Source organism: Arachis ipaensis, chromosome B05, assembly GCF_000816755.2.
Source record: "Arachis ipaensis cultivar K30076 chromosome B05, Araip1.1, whole genome shotgun sequence".
Taxonomy (NCBI): Eukaryota; Viridiplantae; Streptophyta; class Magnoliopsida; order Fabales; family Fabaceae; genus Arachis; species Arachis ipaensis.
In genome coordinates, this window is record NC_029789.2 from 131,757,548 (window position 1) to 131,764,139 (window position 6,592).

Genomic DNA, 6,592 nt, shown 5'->3' on the forward strand with positions numbered 1-6,592 from the left:
TCTTTTTAAATTAATTAAATTTTAACATTCAACTAACTTTAATCTTATATTTTAAAATCTTAAATAATTTAAAAAATATACAAAAATCCATCTGATTATTCATCTATACTAAAATTTTTTTTGAGTAATTATCCAAATCAGTCTCCAAGGATTTTAGAATTGGACATTTTAGTCCCCAAAAAAAATTAATACACAGATCAATCCCCAATGTTTTACTCCGGCAGACAAATCAGTCCCCAATTCATTTTCCGGCAGAGTAATTACCCAGATCAGTCCCCAAAGATTTTAAAAACGGACATTTTAGTCCCTAAGAAAAACTAATGTACAAATCAATCCCCAATATTTTTCTCTGTTAGACATAATAGTCCTCCATCCAAAAATAAAATACAAAAAATACAAAAAAATATAGTACAATATTATTGTGCAATTAATAATAATAATAATAATAATAATAATAATAATTTTATTTTATTTTTGGAAGGAGGACTATTATGTCTAACAGAAAGAAACGTTGGGGATTGATTTGTACATTAGTTTTTTTTGGGGACTAAAATGTCCATTTTTAAAATCTTTGGGGACTGACTCTGCCGAAAAATGAAATGGGGACTGATTTGTCTGCCGGAGTAAAACCTTGGGGATTGATCTATGTATTAATTTTCCTTGGGGACTAAAATGTCCGATTCTAAAATCCTCGGGAACTGGTTTGGGTAATTACTTTTTTTTTTTCAATTTTATTAATACTTTCCATGAACCCTAATCTCTTATACTCATTCATACAAAAAAGAAAAAGCATCTAAAAAAGTAAAAAAAAAAATGTTCTTCATCTTGACTGGATTTTTTTACCACTCTCAAACGTCTCTCACTCTCAATTCTGAGACTCAAACTCTCTCTTCTCTTTCACTTTCACTTCCACTAGCCCACTAGAGTCTCTCTGTCTCACTGGAGTCTGTCTCAGTCACACTTGCTGGCGCCTCGTCGTTCGCCTCGCCTCATCGCTGGGGTCTCGTTGCGGCCTTCCCTGGGCTTCTCGTCGTCGGCGACAGAAGCAACTCGTCGGGTCGTTGTGGCTTGTAGTCTTCTGGTTTCGGGTCCTCGCCGTCGCCGACGCCGGTGGGACGTTGGTGAGTCCCTGCATCATCGCTTCCTCTGTTCTCTCTTTTCCAGATTTCACTTCTCCCTGTATTTTGAGATGTTGCCGAATTGCTAATCAATTAATTTGCCTTGTTGCTGATCTTAAGTTGAATTTGTTGCTGAATTTGTTGTTGTAAGTTGAATTTCTTGTTCAAAATATCACTGAGCTAGGTTTTTGGTTGATGAAAATCATCAGTGAGTTGAATTTGTTGCTGTCTTGCTGAACTAATCACTTGGCTAAATTTTTTGTTGCTGAAAATGATCATAGTTGAATTCGTTGTTGAAAATTATCAATGAGATGAATTTGTTGCTGTAAGAATAGATTTGATTCTTAGTATTGATTGATTTGATTCTTTTTTTTTTTTTCCAAAGATAGGAGACTCGAACCCCGAGTCGCTCATCGCTTGGGTTTCAGGTATTTTTAGGAATTCTTTGCACAGGAGGCGCGCCACTGGTGAAAAGGTAGTCTGGAGGAAGAAGAGAAAGTATGCTTTCACTCTTCTTCCAATTCTCTGTGTTTTCCTTAATTTTTGTTTTTTTTTCCGAAGTGCCTTAGTTTCTGTTAGTTTCAAAATCAAATTCCCCCAAATTTCAACGCTCGTCCGAATTTCAACCCAAATCCGTGGTCCATATTCAATCCTCTGTCTGAATTTCACATTTATTTTTTAGTTGTTTTTATGAAGATTCATTCATTTGTGCTAAGTGATTTCAATTAGTTTGTAAGTTTTTATTACTGCAGAACTAACTTTCAGACAAAAAGGCCAAGTTCCTAATTGTTTACAAGTGATTATATTCCCTGTACAAAGTGCACAGAATATAAGAACTTAAGTAATACTTTATGTCACTATCTAGCTATTTTTTGTAAAATGAGTTGAGGAACTTTAATTTGCTTTTAAAATAATAAAAATAATTTCCAGCTATATAGAGCAGACCAAAAAATACTTAATATACTAATCTAATTCCTTTGAACAAACTAGGGTCCCTGTGCTTGAAAATTTTCCGTTTGATGTTAACCGACGTAGACTTAATTATTTAAGTGTCATTCTCTGTTCCTGCATGTGCTTTCTTTCTTTCTTTTTATCCGTGCCTATATTGTGAGTTTTAACACTGTATGATAGCACCATAGATTTTTGTGAAGAGTATATAATAGAGAGAGGCCACTTGATGTATAGTGTAACTCATTGTAGAGAGAAGGCTATGATTCTGATTTCTTCTTTTATGATCAATAACAAATCACAAAACTTAATTCCTTTTTTTCTATAGTTTATTGCTTTCTATCTTTCTAATTCAAGATAGTTCCACTTAGTTTTCTTGCCAAAACTGATAAGCAGCAACTCCATGACCTGCCAGTTGTAACGAATTTTATTTATAATACCTAGCAGCCTCTTGAGTATTTCTCTGACTTCTTTTATGTTGGTGCATTAGTTCTTTTAATCAGCATTGTAGAACTTGAAAGTGAGTTTGGCATTTTTCTATCAGATAGAGAAGTACTTATTTATTTGCTACTCTATTAAACTTGAAAGTATCATGTGTAATTTAAACCTATGCTTGCAGATGAATCAATTTCTTGGAGGTGGTATCCTTGACTACTCTTCAGGATCATTGCCACTTGGACTGCACAATCATATAGAACTCCCTTCAAACAAAAGTTCTTATTATAAACACACATTTAATGCTTTCTTGACTTTTTCTTCTAGTTGAGTAGGTTTTGTAAGGCATATTTTACTTTAATTTCATATAGGCATTTGATTTGTTATAGTTGATGCCTTGATGCTATTAAGGTCAATGATTGATTCAGTTCTTAGCTATTGATTTTTCAAAAAGAATTTGCCGGAAAAATTTCTTTGCTGAGCTATTGATTCAGTTCTTGGCTATTGATTTTTGTTGTTGGATCTCAACAACAAAAGGTTCAATTCTGACATTGGCGTACATGGCCAAGCAAATGTTCCATCATTTGCGACTCATCATGATGTTCATCCACCAGCACTACCTATGCATTTGTTTCAAGGTGTTCTTTCCAAGGGCAATATGCTAACTTACAACCAAGTCATGGAAGTAAGTTGCAAGAAATTTCAGAAGGTCAATATTCTTAACTCTTTGGTTCCGTTTAGTAACTTTATCAATCTTTTTGAGGAATGAAGCAAATAATTAAACAAATGCTCCTCTCATAAGATAAAATTTGTACATTTTCTATCTATCCAAAGGTTTAGAACAATGAAGAACAATTTTCTTAATTATAGTTTGTGTCTAACTATACATTTGGTTTTGAAACTTTATAGGATAGTACTGATGACTCAAACCATCGTTCAGGATCAAATGCATCAGACAATAAGCCTTTTTATAACTTCTTAGAAGTTAAGGATCCAGAGTGGGGGAAGGATGCACCTGGATGGATCACATCTCGGGCGGCGCGAAGCAGGACGCTACGGCCTTGATCTTAGCTTGAAGCTTTGATTCTAGCAGGAAACTGTGAATCAGTAACAATGGCTATTATGAGTATGCATTTATAATGGTTTTCTGCTTGAAATCCAACAATGTTAACAAGCTAAGAAAAAGTGAATAGTTTCCTAGTCTTGGTTGAGGCCAAGGTAACTCGGAATTAAAGATAGAAGGGACTTGTTACATTGGAGACCATGCCTTTGGATTCAAGGAAACTGGAAATCAAAGATAAGAAGAAATCTTGCATGGGGATTTCATTTGACCTATCTTAATTTCGATAGTTATGGTTTTATTTTATTTGAGACTTTTAATTTGGTTACATTACATGTAATTCTATAGTTGCTCTATAGTCTTAGTAATGAAATTTTAAATTCGATGACACTCCACAAGTCTTGGTTCCTACAAGGGGTTTTGTAGCGTGAAAATGCATGATTTTTATTTAAGAATTAAGAGGAATCTTATTTGGGATGAAATCATTTTAGAAATTTTGTTTACTCTTCAAAATTGTCACTAAATTTGTTATTTCCTCAAAATATGGGGGTTAAGTACTCCTTTATCATTTTCTTTCCATTGTCTTTCTTCACATTTCACAAAGAATAATTAAAGTTACTTAAAATGAAATTAAATATGCCTCGTATTTGGTATAATGTTCTCAATATATAATTCCAATATGAAATGAAACTAAACGTATTTAAATTTAACTTCCTTTTCGTAATATAAATCAAATTTAACTACTGGTGCTGTTTATAAAATTTGATTTGACAGTGTTTTCTTTTGGATATACGTGTAATATATATGTGCAAAATGATCGAAATACAATCAGACTGTAATGTTGAAAAAATATAAAATAATGTATGGTGAAGAGTGAAACTTCATCTAATTATCTCTATATGTCACTTTAAATGGCACTTTCTCAAAAATGAGCAGGAACCAATCTTCCCTTTCGTTATTCTTGAATACAATTTACAAAATCTATAGAGCGTTAATGGTTAAAACCGCAACCTGGCTAATTAGGACTGGGGAGCTTGAAGCATTAACAATAAATCTTAAAATGACATTCAAAGGGATTTCTACCTTTACTCACTAGTTAACCTGTCCTACTTGAACCAGACTTGATATCTTAGCAAAACATTTCCCTTTGGCTCAGATATTTCCAATAATTAAGGCCAAGGCAATTTAGTGGAGAGGATTAGATTGTTGTAGCTGGTAGAAGTATGGAGCAGCCTCCAAGAGCCATGATCTTGGAGTGCATGTCGAAGATCCCCCCTTCTGAGAGCTTGCACAATGTCACTGTGCTATCCAACAGTAGAAGATATCATTATATTAAAACTTCAAAGGCTGATAAAATTTTATATGAATGTTAACTATCAAAGGAATTTGCATTCTTTATCTTTGCTCCAGCAAGTTTGATTGCTTCTGCAGTTCTGTACACATCATCTGTGCCTATTGCAAAATCTGTAAAGAAACAGATGACAAATATATCAGAGAAATTACTCTTCATTAACAGGCATAAAACTTTTAATAGAGAAACATAAGTTAGGAAGCATTTTAGTGGGGAAAAAAAAGACTTGTATAAGAGATATTAACACTTCTAATGAAAACTCCACAAACTAAAACATGTCAAGCAAACATTTGTATGCACTATGATAGATTATGCCTAATAAAAAATTAATACTTACATAAAAGCTCTACTTTTCCAATCATTTATTCAAAACAGAAAAAGCCTTTCATGATAACTGCAGCATTGAAATTTTGTATTGTAGGACTAACAATAACAATAATCGAAAAGGATGGGAGTTTATCATAACATTTATCATAACATTTTAAAAGCCTTGTACCACTTGAAAAATTTATCATAACATTTTAAAATCATGGAACAAAAGAAGGATATTTAGAAGCAAACCTCCTATAAGTTTTTTTTCTTCATGAGTTCAAAACATCAAGCCATGAACCCAAAATAAGTCACAGAAATCTCTAGTACGGAACAATAAAATGGCCTTCTAAAGAGAGTCATTTTCATCTTAGTTCGCCAACCATATAAGAAACTGAAGGAACCGAGACATCACTTCTTGTTTCAGAGTCAATGCAGATTATGACACCACTCCCTTCTATTAATTAATTAATCAATCCAGCAAGCTAGGCTAGTCCACCAACAACTAGAAAACCAGTCCCAATTTGCATTCGTTCCACCAACAATCCGAATTTGCAACCAGAGTCAATTGCTCTTCTAAGCACATAAATACTTATTAAAATATGAAAAAGGGTAAGCATCCATGAAACCAAAAAATTCACCATACTACAGATTTTTGGCAAAACAGAGAAATCCCAATAACAGAGGCATTGATACATTATATTGACAAGAACAAAGAAACAAAATAAAGAGATTGAACCAAAGAGAAAAAAAAAGTGATTAAAATTCAGACAATCATGTGATTAAAATCATGTTCCATTCGAAGAAATTCCAATTAATAATTGCATGAGCAAGGCTAAAGCATGCTAATATTTAACAAAATCACAGCCCCAATTTGCAATCACGGAGTCAGAAGAGATAGCGGGGTCGAGGAGAGAGCTGGATCTTCTTGGTACGGCGATGGACTTGCTGCGCTTCAGGCAAGCGGCAAGCAGCAAGCAGTGGTATACGACGGGCTTCGTCTCTCGCAGCTGCAACAGATTCGAACCACGCACAACTAGAGGAGATGGTGAGCAGCTTTGACAAAAGAGAGGAAGCAGAAGACCCCGGCGTCGCAGTACTGATTGGAGCTCGAGAAAAAAGGTTTAGGGTTAGAGGGCTTCTTCTTCTTCTTCTTCTCCTTTAGCAGAGAGAAGGAAGAGGAGGGAGGAGACGAAGAACAATGAACAACTTCTTTTTTATTTTATTTTTTTCTTTTCATGTGTTTTTGTTTTGTTTTTTTAAATTATTTAAAATTTTAAAATATAAAATTAAAGTTAGTTGAATGTTAAAATTTAATTAATTTAAAAGGATAATTTTTATTCAATATAAAAAAAAGGATATTTAAGTTTT

At 33.6% G+C, this 6,592-nt stretch overlaps 2 long non-coding RNA genes across 4 annotated transcripts; one reads left to right on the forward strand and one right to left on the reverse strand.

Annotated features, from left to right (window-relative positions):
- LOC107644206 lies at positions 779-3,951 on the forward strand. Of its 3 annotated transcripts, none has more exons than XR_002347232.1 (4): positions 790-1,110; positions 1,525-1,616; positions 2,686-3,210; positions 3,411-3,951. It is a non-coding gene; the product is annotated as an uncharacterized LOC107644206 (long non-coding RNA). The 3 variants fall into 3 exon arrangements; XR_002347231.1 differs by having other exon boundaries at positions 792-1,110; positions 1,525-1,593; XR_001621259.2 differs by having other exon boundaries at positions 779-1,110; positions 1,525-3,210.
- LOC107644208 lies at positions 4,442-6,450 on the reverse strand. Its single transcript, XR_001621261.2, has 2 exons — positions 5,474-6,450; positions 4,442-5,025 (listed from the first exon to the last, which is right to left on the reverse strand). It is a non-coding gene; the product is annotated as an uncharacterized LOC107644208 (long non-coding RNA).